Genomic DNA, 12843 nt, shown 5'->3' with positions numbered 1-12843 from the left:
CCCTGCTGAATCTTCTGTGCCACATTGGAGGTACTCAGTAAATGTTTGATGAATCAACTATTCGTGTCTTTGTTGTGGTTTATAGACATCAGAGCAAATCAATATCAATAAATGTAGGGAGTGCTCTAAAGAAGTGGTACAGTATAAGCATATATAATGGTGGGTGGGGAGTCTACTCTGGAGAATCAGAAAGTCTCCTGGTTAACTGAAAGCTGAGGAGACGGACATGAGCAGGGATGCAGGGCAGGGCTACAAACCTACAGTGGTGGACAGGATGTTGAAGTCCTTACTCTCTGAAAAAGCACTTGATAATTGTTAAATATAATTCACTTGCTTATGGATTAATTAATGAATCCACAAAAACTTGCATATTACTCGGGGTAGCCATGTAACTCAGAAATGCTAATGCGGTGGTCTACAAGAGAGATAGAGACCCCAGCTGTCTATGAGATCTCTGTCCAGAGTTCTCTGCTAGTTAAATAACCATACCAAAGGTCAGTGAAATTTCTCCCAATTGTTTCTCTGGACTTTGCCACTGTCATGTTCTCTCCCACAAGCCCATTTCATGGTCTATCTATTTTTATGCCCTTGACTTTCTCTGTGTATTTCCGACCTTGCCTGAACTTTAGGCTTACCCATCATTCAGCTTACTTGATTTTGACATTCTATGCATGCAACAAAATATCACGTGTACACCATAAATATGTACAAATAGTATGCATCAATAACAAAGACAAAACACTAAAAAAACTATTATTTTAATAATTACAACATTGGAATAAAATGATCATCCTTAAGGCTTCCTCTGTTATAATAGTGATAAAACAATGGACAAGAGTGGAGAGGCTTCTGGAAAGTCTTCAACACTTTACAGCAACTTGCAGCTCTCTTTTTCCCACTGCTGAATCACAGGGTTAACCCAACATATTCTGCTTCTCAATTTCCCTTTGGGACCTAGCCTAGTTTTCTCTCATCCATCCATCTTTTCATCCAACCATTCATATTTCCATCTATCTATGCATTTTTTGTTCATCAATCCACTCAAACATTTGTTGGTTTTACTAATTTATTCTACAAACATATTTTATACATTTAATGAGCTGGATGTTGATCTAAGTTCTATAGAATCATAAAGAAAATACACAAACTTCACCACAAATACTCATACTCACTTGGAAAGACAGATCAGTAAAAAACAAAAACCAGGCCGGGCACAGTGGCTCACCCCTGTAATCCCAGCACTTTGGGAGGCCGAGGCAGGCGGATCACGAGGTCAGGAGATCCAGACCATCCTGGCTAACACAGTGAAACTCCGTCTCTACTAAAAAAATACAAAAAATTAGCCGGGCGTGCTGGCGGGCACCTGTAGTCCCAGCTACTGAGGAGGCTGAGGCAGGAGAATGGCGTGAACCTGGGAGGTGGAGCTTGCAGTGAGCCAAGATTGCACCACTGCACTCCAGCCTGGGCGACAGAGCAAGACTCCATCTCAAAAAAAATAAATAAATAAAGGAAAACCAGCAATAAAAAAAAGGAAAACCAGCAATAATTCTGCCTCAGGAAAAATAACCCAAAATTTCTAGTGACATTGCTATTCAAAGACTCTATGATGCAGACATGTATGGCAAATTGGGGGAGAAAGAAAAAAGAGAAAGAGAAGAAGCTGATGAAATAACCAAAGCAATGTACAAGTGTGATCAAGCAACACAGAAATGCTTGTTTATTGTAGCCATCTTCACACCATATCCAGGATTGGCAGAAACCAAAGGACACAGGTTCCAACTTGGGCCACTTCCTACCAGCAAGTCAGTAATAAAGAGAATTAGTTGCTCTAAATCTCAGTTTCCACCTATGTAAGATGGGAACAATAATCTCGACCTTAACACAGTGTTATGCTAATTAAATAAGAGAAAAAGGCATATTAATTCTGTGACCCCATGCTGAAAATCCATGGATAGTCCAGGCAGCATTCTAGAGCATGAATAGGATTCTCTATTATTTGAATGTATAAGACCAGACTTTGCCTGAAACTTACATTCTCTATTGTTATCTGATTTGACCTATAGCATGTTTATGAAAATGTGACAGAAAATGTGACATTATTGTGATTTTTTCAAAAGGACTGATTCTATACTTTAATGCACATTGGCAATAGCACAACAAATCTAACATTGGTAAAAGTCAATGGCTTTTTGTGGCTAATAATTCATATAATGTTAGATTACATTCAGATGTGCACACCTTTCCTTCTCAGATCTAATACTTCAATTTATTAATCAAGTTGAAGCTAGCCACATGCAGGAAGCCTTGTATTCAATAATGCGCTTTGTATCTTACAAACTTGGTAATGCACGACCTGTCTCTGAAGGGTGAAACACTTCAGTTCTTTCTTTAATAACTGGGGGATGACGCCTCCCAAATCCATTTCTGACAACTCAGGCATAGTTGATTAAATCGCACATCTCTCCTCCCCCTTACTGTCCAAGAAATGCAGGATGCTCAAACTGAAGAGATGTTGATTAAGATGATGTTGGACAATTAATTATGCACCATGATAACCTCTGACCTGTGCAAGTTCTTTCTGTTTTAATCAGTTCAGACTCCAAATTAACAGATAATTACATTCTTGTGTTTTAATCAAGCCATGGGCAGCGAGGGAAAGACGGTGAAGTACAAATCAAGAAGAGAATTCATGTTGAGCTAATTTTTTTTTAAAAAATGAAAGGTTTGAAAGGATAATTACTTCAATTATTTTACTTTCTTTTATACCTAGAACTCTCTTCAAACAGAAGTCTTTGTGTTACAGCACAATCTCTGAGATAGAATATGTGTTTGGGTAAAAAACAAAAACCTACCAAATGTGTATCAGATAGCAGGAAGTATAGATCATGTGTGCAGTTGAATCAGTGAAAATGTGTAAAATATGCCAAATGCATACCTAAAAGAGGCCATCCTACTCTTTTGAAGCACATACAAAATTGAAAAACAAAAACAAAGAGAGTCACAATTTAGAATGTTCTAATCAATAAATTGACATAAAATTGATGTACAGAAGAAAAGCCTGGCAGAAATATATTATTCCCAGTTTTATATTAACAGTAAAATTAGCAAATTAATAGTAAAATCAGGGGTGGAAGCTCATATAGACAATTTTCAATTAATTCATGATGTATCTGCTTTATAGAGTAGTATGTACTCATTTTTAAAAAGACAAATAATATATTTTATCAGAACACAAAAGTTTATATAGTGTACAATTAAAGCTATGCAAAAAAAATTCATGGACAAGAAAATGATTGGATAAATATCTGCAAGGTCCTTGTCTCTCAGTAGTGAGATTATAGATATTATTTTCTCCTTTTGTTTTTATATATCACTATAAGAATCTATGCTTCTCAGGGAACTCATTTTAAATAATAATTTTAGAAACAACTGATTTACTCTTTTTTTCTAGGAAGATTGACATGTAAGCCTTTTGGCCAAAGTAGAAACTGTAGCATCATGAAACGAAGCTTCATGTCACAGGCCTATCCTGATTGGTTTATTACCAGTGAATTTTGGGAATTTTTTTATTGAGGAGAAATGTGAGTTCATTTTCCTGGCTGGGAAGGAGAGAATGCTGGAGTACAATGTTAGTGTCTGCCATAGACCGGGAAAGAATCCCAGCAGCCTCTTGTGTGTTTGCTGAACCTGATGGTGGTCAAGGGTAGTCATCTGAATTCACAAGTGCTAGTCTAGTTTCTCAACTAGCTAGGAGGCTGGGAAGTTTCAAAGTCCTCATTTCTCCTAGTGTTTATCATTGACATTGCCTAGGAAACTGTCGGAAATGCATAATCTCAGGCCTGAAACAAGGTATTTGATTCAGAATTGGCATTTTAATTAGATCCCCCAGGTGGTTTGAAAGAATACTAATGTTTGAGAAACTCTGCTCTAGCCCAGCAGTTCATCTTCTGTAAAAGAGATTCCTAGCATCAAACTCCTAGTGTGGTTTTCAGAGATAAATGAAGTAATGCACATGAAAAACTTGCAATGCCTGATTATAGTAAACAGTAGATAATCACAGACATTATATTACTATCAAATTTCTCTAATATTTTCTGATACTTCGTATACAAGTATATTGAGATTCCACAAAAACCATAAAAGTTCATTGGTATTTGCATTCTAAACTCAGAAGTAAACAAACTCTACCTCCTAAAACATTTACATCAACATCAAATTCCACATAGTGAACACTGATGAGCCCAAGATCTCAAAGAACTCAGATTCATTAAGCAAAGATGCAATCACGTTAGGTTGATGAAGGATGACTAGGGACTTAGGTATTTGCAATCATTCTGATGAGAACTGAAATAAGGGAGTTCATCGACAGCAAATCCAATTCCCCAGAGTCCCAGTTCCCCAAACATTCTAACAAATTCGAGGGTTTTTTTTAATTTTAAAAAGTATCTGTATTACAAATTGGAAAAATATGGAACACTTCACAAATTTGCGTGTCATCCTTGTGCAGGGGCCATGCTAATCTTCTCTGTGTCGTTCCAATTTTAGTATATGTGCTGCCAAAGCGAGCACAAATTTGAGTTTTTATTAACATTTACAGACTTTTCCCCCACCTTTCCAAACATTTTTATCTCATCCATTCTTTTTGTTCATAGCCCATGACATTTAAACTGCAGAATTTTTGGCAAATTTTGCATCAGGGATTTAACAGAGAGAAACAATACAAGGCAGAAATAAAGGAGGATGAAGTCACTTATAACAATACGTAATCATGCATTTATTTCTTAATTTCATCCATACTTAGTGTACATGTGTTATATGTGAGAAAAGTAGAGAGGAAATGAAAGGGGGAAACATAGGTTAACAAATATATAACACGATTAGTGCTTATATAAAAAGAAGTGATCTCTTTCTGTGAAAAAAGTGGCTAAGGAGTATCCTTTGAAGAGAAAACTATCATATGAGAACCATTAGGATAATTATTTTGTTTTTAGTCATTTTATTAAGGCCCCAGGAGTATAAACCTGCTGAATTTTCTCTCCCTTCTTTAACATACCATATAAAATAATTTTTCTAATCTGTCTCTGCTCAAGGACGTTTATTTCCTTTCCATGTTGTTCTATGCACATGTCATTTTCTTCTCTGCAGTCAGAGTAGGATGCTGACCTAATGCATTCAGCAGGGGCAGGAAGGGCGGCAAAGAGATGTATTGCTCTCTGTGCCTTAATATCCTGGCTGAACACACACCGTTAGGTACACAGCCACACGTTTGGTTGACAGAGGGACCTGTGACCTGTGCGACAGGGATTAATAGGCACCTATTCTCCGCATCTTACCTTAGTAAACCTCAGGTCACCTTTGTTGTTTGGAAATACTCCCTTATTTCCCCACCTGTGCTTGAAAACCCTCTTTTTTGCCTTCAGGGCCACTGACTCACCCTGATTGTCCGTCCTTCAAAGTGAATAATCAGAGTGAGGACAGGGTTATAATAAATGGAGAGTTGTTGCTTTCTGAAAAGCAGAAAATATTATGCTTAAGTTAAATATGAGTCAAGATCTTTACTGTAAAAGCTAGTGTTTTTATACTCCAGGATGCAACATTGCTTTGAATCTCTGGCCATTGGTTTTCTCTTCCATAAAGAGAAGAAACTGAATATAATCAGTCTTGTGAATAAATTCATTTCTAATCAAACTCAAGAGTCTCTAAGTGGCATCTATGTTACATTCTAGAAGTCGTTTGAATTCAACTGTGATGTTTTTTTGCTTTTGATTCTCAGGTACTGAATGTGCCTTTAAGATTTTCTACAGTAAATTAGAAAGTTCATATCCTGTGTTTTAAAAGTAGCTTCAAGCTAGAAACAGATCACCTTTCGGAATTAAATCATTGTAGCTTTAGATCCTCGATTGATGTCACTATTTCCTGTGTGTGCTTCTGTTTCAGGACTCTAATTTCTTCTCACATATCCCATTCTTGCCCTTGGCGACCTGTAAGGTGGCACTGAAGAGTTGCCTGTTGTATCAACCAGGACACTTTCTGTTACAAATAACAGAAGATTTCATCGAAATTGGCTTATATAAAATAAAATAGAATTTACTGGTTCTCATTATTAAGGAATTCTGGTGGCAGACATAGCTTCAGGCATGACTGGATACAATTGCTCAAGGGATGTTATGTGTACCTTGTTCGTTTCTCTGATGTTGCTACTGACTGCATTGTGCCCACTGAAAATTCAGATGTTGAAACCCAAACCCCCAGTGTGACCATCTTTGGAGAAAGGGCTTTCAAGATGGTGAAATGAGATCATAAGGATGTGGTCCTAATCTGACAGGATTGGTATCCTTACAAGAAGAGTGAGCTTTCACAGAGGAAGACCACGTGAGGACACAGTCAGAAGCCTGTAAGCCAGAAAGAGCACCTTCATCAGAACAGGACCCTGCTGACACCCTGATCTCTGGACTTCCAGCCTCCAGAACCATAAGAAAATAAATTCCTGTTGTTTCTGCCACCGTTTATGGTAGTTTCTTATGGCAGCCCAAGTGGAGTAACGCAGCTTTTCACTGTGGGTTTGCTCCTTGCGATAGGTTAAAGTTAGCTATATATTCTTTGCTACCACTCCCATGGAGAGGTAGTATACGGTTTCTGCTCTCTTGAACTCAGACTGGCCTTAGTGTCTTGCTAGGCCAATAGAATTTAAGAAATGTGATGTTCTGAGATTTTTAAGGATAGGTTATAAGAAGCCTTGTCGTTTTCTAGCAGGTTGTCCTAGAATCCTTACTGTAGGGGAAGTTAGCCATGACGTATGAAGTAAATTATCCTGGGTTAGAGAGAAACACAAATGAATTTAGAGGTGTAGCTACTGGAGAGAATTAGGTTAAATATTTTGATCATGTGTCAGGTATTATGTAGTCCTTAATGAATAATAACGGGAAATAAGTAATGTTGGTTGAGGGCTCAATGTGTGTCAGGTACATAAGTGATTTACATAAATATTTTAATATATATGGATTCAAATATCTACTTAATAATACATATTGTATATTAAATATATGTACATATATTTAAAGAATATATAAACATGTATTATTTAATATATTAAAATCTGTATTAATTTATATATATGTGTATGTATATATATGTGTATGTATATATGTATGTATGTATATATGTGTGTGTGTATATATATATATATATAGCTGCAGAAAGTCTATTAGATAAAACCAGTATTGTGCTTAGTTCAAAGATAGGGAAACTGACCCTTAAAGGTTAACTAACTTGACCATGGTCGTTCAAGTGTTAAATGGCAGAAAGGGGATCTGGCTGACATGAATCCTGGTTCTCAACCACTGTACAATTCTTTTTGTTCTTTCCTTGCTGCCTGATTTTATTGGTACACCGCTCCCCACCAATCAGACTTCTCTATTAGCTTGTCTTCCCTAATTCAACCTGAACTGTCACTTTGTAGTTACTACTATTATATAATATTATACATTGCATGTATGTATTACTTAATACAGCAATAACGTTCTCTACCATTTAATGGTCACCTATGTTCCATTTATTAAATTGATCATTTCAAAACGATTAGTAAACCTTATCCCAATGATGTTGGGAGCAGGCCCCCCAAAATCTGGCCATAAACTGGCCCCAAAACTGGCCATAAACAAAATCTCTGCAGCACTGTAACATGTTCATAATGGCCCTAATGCCCACGCTGGAAGGTTGTGGGTTTATGGGAATGAGGGCAAGGAACACCTGGACCGCCCAGGGTGGAAAACCGCTTAAAGGCATTCATAAGCCACAAACAATAGCATGAGCGATCTGTGCCTTAAGGACATGCTCCTGCTGCAGTTAACTAGCCCAACCTATTCCTTTAATTTGGCCCATCCCTTCATTTCCCATAAGGGATATTTTTAGTTAATTTAATATCTATAGAAACAATGCTTATGACTGGCTTGCTGTTAATAAATATGGGGGGAATCTCTATTCGGGGCTCTCAGCTCTGAAGGCTGTGAGACCCCTGATTTCCCACTTCACATGTCTATATTTCTGTTTGTGTGTCTTTAATTCCTCTAGTGCCACTGGGTTAGGGTCTCCCTGACTGAGCTGGTCTTGGCACAATGATGCTCAGAGATAGATATTTTAGTCTTAACTTAGCAGAGGAGGAAGCTGAGTTTCAGGAAAGCATTGATTGAAGGACATTGTAAGACTGCACAGCTGTGTGGCCAGGTGCCACTTGACTCTTATGGTTCTGAAGCACTTCCTTTGGTTAATCTCGGGGCTCTCGCAGCTTTCATCACTACACACAGATGCTAAAGATTTTAGAAAGCAGTATATAAGCTAGAGCTGCCACCCCCACTCTTGCCCTGACTGTTTGGACAGGTATTCCTTCAAAGAATGGAGTGTTTCATTTATCCAGTTCATCAAAGTTCTGCCGTCATTTATGTCATGCATTAAGCTACAAATGTCTTAGCCTTTGGTCTCTCAGTACAACCTTCAGTTAAATTGAGCTGGGAATTTACAGGTGAAGGGCCAAGTGGAGAAAGAAAGCAGAAAGAAGGAAAATTTAATGTCAGTTTGCTTCATTGCTTTAGCCAAGATGAGACAGAAATATCAGGATTTATTATTGCAACCTTTATCTAGTCTGATATTCTGAGAGCATGTGAGCTGGAAAGTGGGTTCAGAGAGTAGATAACATACAGAAAACAATTTTGAAGCCACAGTGGAAAATCTCTATTTCTATAGTCATATCTTGCTTTGGGGCAGTTTGACCAAGATTGTTTATTTATAGACTGGTCTCCAAATCACACATGGACATTTCAAACAACAAATCTGTGTCATATGATGGACATTTGCCATCCAGAAGAGATGGATCAACATTGATGCAGGCAATGTGTGAATTGAAGTAGGAGGTAGAATATTTTTCGGAGTCAGATACCTGGATTGAAGATATAGTTCTGAAAGTTATTAGCTGTGACACCTTAGATAAATGAGCCAACTTTCCTGAACCTCAGTTTCCTTTCTATAAAATAAAGATGAACAGGCTTGCCTCATGAGGTAATCACATAGGAAAACTGACTGTTAATAGAGGTGATGTATATAAATTATCTCATGACATGTATGATTTTTATGTTGTCAAAGTAAATGATGGCTATGGCAGTTTATTAATGTGGGATTATTTTTGCTATAAGCCTGAAGTGAGTTGGAAATGTTTCTTTCTATTCAAAATTACATAAACAAAGGAGAGCTATTAAGATGGTATTGCCAACACATGAAATAACTGAAATGATTTTTAGCTGTGCTGAATTCTAGAATATTTGCCAAAGAAAATCATAGAGAGTTCATGAATATGAGTTTGTACGTATGTTTGTAAATAGTATGTATATATTTTATATGTTTTATGGATATATTTCATCTACACAGTCATTAAAGCATTCTTTACTCACATATTAGATCCTGGTATTCAATAGCCAATCTAGGCACAAAGAATTGTAAAATTAGAGTCTAGCCTTACAGCTAACGCCATTGGGTTAGAATTCATATTTGGTTCAAATCCTGACACACTGTTTACTAGTTGTTTGTCAGGGGCCCATTTGACAAAATAAAAGCACAGGATTTGCAATAGAATGAATATGGAATTACAAATTAGCTATGACTCCTGGGTCTCAGTTTCCTCATCTGTAAAACTGGGTTTGGATAGGGGTTATAGAATCATGTATTTGTTTTTGGTGAATTAAACAAAAAAAATCTATTGACACTACTTCGCAGTTCTGAGCTTACTAATAAAATGCTGCCCATATATAGTAGCCAATATTTTATTATTAAGACCCTCAAGTGCACTAAAATATGTTGCTTTAGCTACAGTATAAATAATGTAATAAGATAAAATAAGGAATCTACTGTTTGTGTATTATCATTCTAGGTATTTAAAAGTCATCTCATAGAATGGAACAAGAAGGACTTTTATTTGATTTTAAAGACAAAAACACCAAAGACAAGAAAATTTAAGCAACTTGCTGGAGGCCAGGCCTGGTAGCTACTTGACCCTTTCTGCTCAGAACACAGGATTAGACCTCTTTTTGTGAGACAGCAGTGTTCATAGTGCTCCAGAGGCCAGACAGGAGATAGGTAAGTTACCTTGAACCTGGGGCACAAAGAGGAGGCTGATGTCCAGAGAGTTTCTATTACAATAAATTTCCTGAGTTAGTATGGAAAGGAATAAATCAAGATGGGCTCACAATTTTATCTCATGTTAATTCCAAGGGCCCATGAACACTTTATTTGCATGTTGAAATCAGAGAAATGTTTCTCGGTTAAAAAAATATATATGCGCAACTTATATTTTCTTGAAATATACAGCATAGCCAGAACTACCCTTTTTCACCCCCAACATGTAATGGAAGGTTAAGCTCAGCAAGTATTTCACTTTTCTTATAACTCTAAATGAAGAAAATCAACAATGCAGTAGCGATGATAAACGATAGTTGGCACTTGTCCTGAGCGTGTGTGTTTCACAGGAAGTAGAGGAGATTTTGGCAAACGAGGGCCCTCAAGCTCCATCAGATGTGGCAGCTCCATCTCAGGTCCTGCTCATGGTTGCCTTGTGAGTGCCTGCTTCCATCTTACCATAACTTCTTCCAAGCAAAGCCTCATATCAGGTTGTTTGTGATAAATATCCCACTTTTTTAAGCATTGGGAAATGACTTTTTAAACTATGCCGCCAATACAAAGCTGATTCCTTCTTTTAATTTTACAAACTCCACATACGGTGAATTATTTATCTTTTTACTTTTAACTAGCAGCAGAGTAGGTCCTAAAGCCCATGTCCACGAGACCAGACTCAGTTGCCTCAGTGATTAATAAAGTGTTCAATGGATTCTTGCTGCATATGTCCATGCTATGGTTATCTGATAGTCAGCTATGTGCAAGCCAAGTCAGGCATGGGGATGTTGTAAAGCTAATTAAACACCCTGGAATGAAAATCTTTATTGACCAGAAACCATATTCAGAAACTTTCGTATTTCTATTAGCTATACTTAGAAAGATATGGGATTCATTTTCCCACATGAAAGCGGAGAAATAGGCACAGCTGTGCTGGATCCTTATGTAATTGAAACTCTGCGGCATGTCATTCAAATCCCTCTGTGATCTCTACCCTGTGAAACTCTACAATTAAACTCACTTGTCTGTATATACCTACACTCTAGTCACTTCACTTACTTAGACTTCCGAGAACACGCATGCTTTTTTTTAATACTAAGAGCTGCAGAAATGTATTTTTCTTTTTGTAATGTCCTGTACTCCTTATTCAGCTTGAGAACAATATCTTTTTTGTCTTACATTAACTTTATATGTTCAATATTTTTAAATTTCGAAAGCTTTTGTGGTACAAGTGGTTTTTTGTTATGTGAATGAATTGTATAGTGGTGAATTCTGGGAGTTTAGTGCACCCAAGAACCATGTTTTGATGCTGAAGTCTCAGCAGGTCTTTCTCTGTGAAGCCTTATTGAATTTCCTACCCCCGAGCATAATTCATGAACCCCGTTTGTGCAGTCCCTGAGTCAGACAGTTGGCCACTAATGATTGTTTTAAATATATGTCTTCCTAACTAGCCTGTAATTTCCTCTAAAGCCAAAGCTGTATTCTATTGATCTTGAAATCTTTGCTGTAGCGGGTCTTCTAACATTTGATAGGTACTATTCTTGATAATTAAATGAAAGAATTGTGTATTTCTTTTTACTATTATCTTAGGTTCAGGGGTACATGTGCAAGTTTGTCACATAGGTAAACACTTGTCATGGGGGTTTCTTGTACAGATTATTTTATTACCCAGTTATTAAGTCTAGTACTAATTAATTATTTTTCCTGATCCTCTCTCTTCTTCCACCTTCCACCTTCTTCATAGGCCCCAGTGTGTGTTGTTCCCCACTATGTGTCTATGTGTTATTATTTAGCTCCCACTTACAAGTGAGAACATGTGGTATTTGGTATTTGATTTTCTGTTTCTGCGTTAGTTTCCTAAAGACCATGGCCTCCAGCTTCATCCATGTCCCAGGAAAATACGTGATCTCATTATTTTTTATCGATGCATAGCATTCCACAGTGTAGATGTACTATATTTTCTTTATCCCATCTGACATTGATGGGCATTTAGATTAATTCCATGTCTTTGCTCTGTGAATAGTGCTGCAATGAACATGTGCATGCATGTGTCTTTATAATAGAACAAATTATATTTCTATGGGTATATACCCAGTAATGGAATTGCTGGGTCTAATGGTATTTCTGTCTTTAGGTCTTTGAGGAATTGCCACACTGTCTTCCACAATGGTTGGACTAATTTACACTCCCACCAAGAGTGTATAAGCATTCCCTTTTCTCCACAACCTTGCCAGCATCTGTTATTTTTCGACTTTTAGTAATAGCCATTCTGACTGGTTTGAGACAGTATCTCATTGTGGTTCTGATTTGCAGTTCTCTAATGTTCAGTGATGTTGGGCTTTCTTTCATATGTTTCTTGGCCACATTCATGTTTTCTCTGGAAAAGTGTCTGTTCATGTCCTTTGCCCACTTTTTACTGGGGTTGTTTGCTTTTTTCTTGTAAATTTGTTTAAGTTCCGTATAGATGCTCAGTATTAGACCTTTGTTAGATGCATAGTTTGCAAAAATTTTCTGCAGATGTCAGTTTACTCTTTTGATATCTTCTTTTGCTGTGCAGACCCTCTTTAGTTTAATTGGATCCTATTTGTCAATTTTTACTTCCATTGCAATTGCTTTTGGCATTTTCATGATGAAATCTTTGCCTGTGCCTGTGTCCTGAATGGCATTGAATGATATTGTCTAGGTTGT

The 12843-nt window shown here is 37.1% G+C and overlaps 1 non-coding gene across 1 annotated transcript; it reads right to left on the bottom strand.

Annotated features, from left to right (window-relative positions):
* Positions 1-4462: 4462 nt before the first annotated feature.
* On the bottom strand, positions 4463-4569 carry LOC116814070 (U6 spliceosomal RNA). The gene has a single exon (XR_004371155.1). It is a non-coding gene; the product is annotated as a U6 spliceosomal RNA (small nuclear RNA).
* Positions 4570-12843: the final 8274 nt, after the last annotated feature.

This window comes from Hylobates moloch, unplaced genomic scaffold, assembly GCF_009828535.3.
Source record: "Hylobates moloch isolate HMO894 unplaced genomic scaffold, HMol_V3 SCAFFOLD_9, whole genome shotgun sequence".
NCBI classification, from domain to species: domain Eukaryota; kingdom Metazoa; phylum Chordata; class Mammalia; order Primates; family Hylobatidae; genus Hylobates; species Hylobates moloch.
Note: the sequence above shows the minus strand (reverse complement) of the source record. Positions and strands in the feature narration are given on the sequence as shown.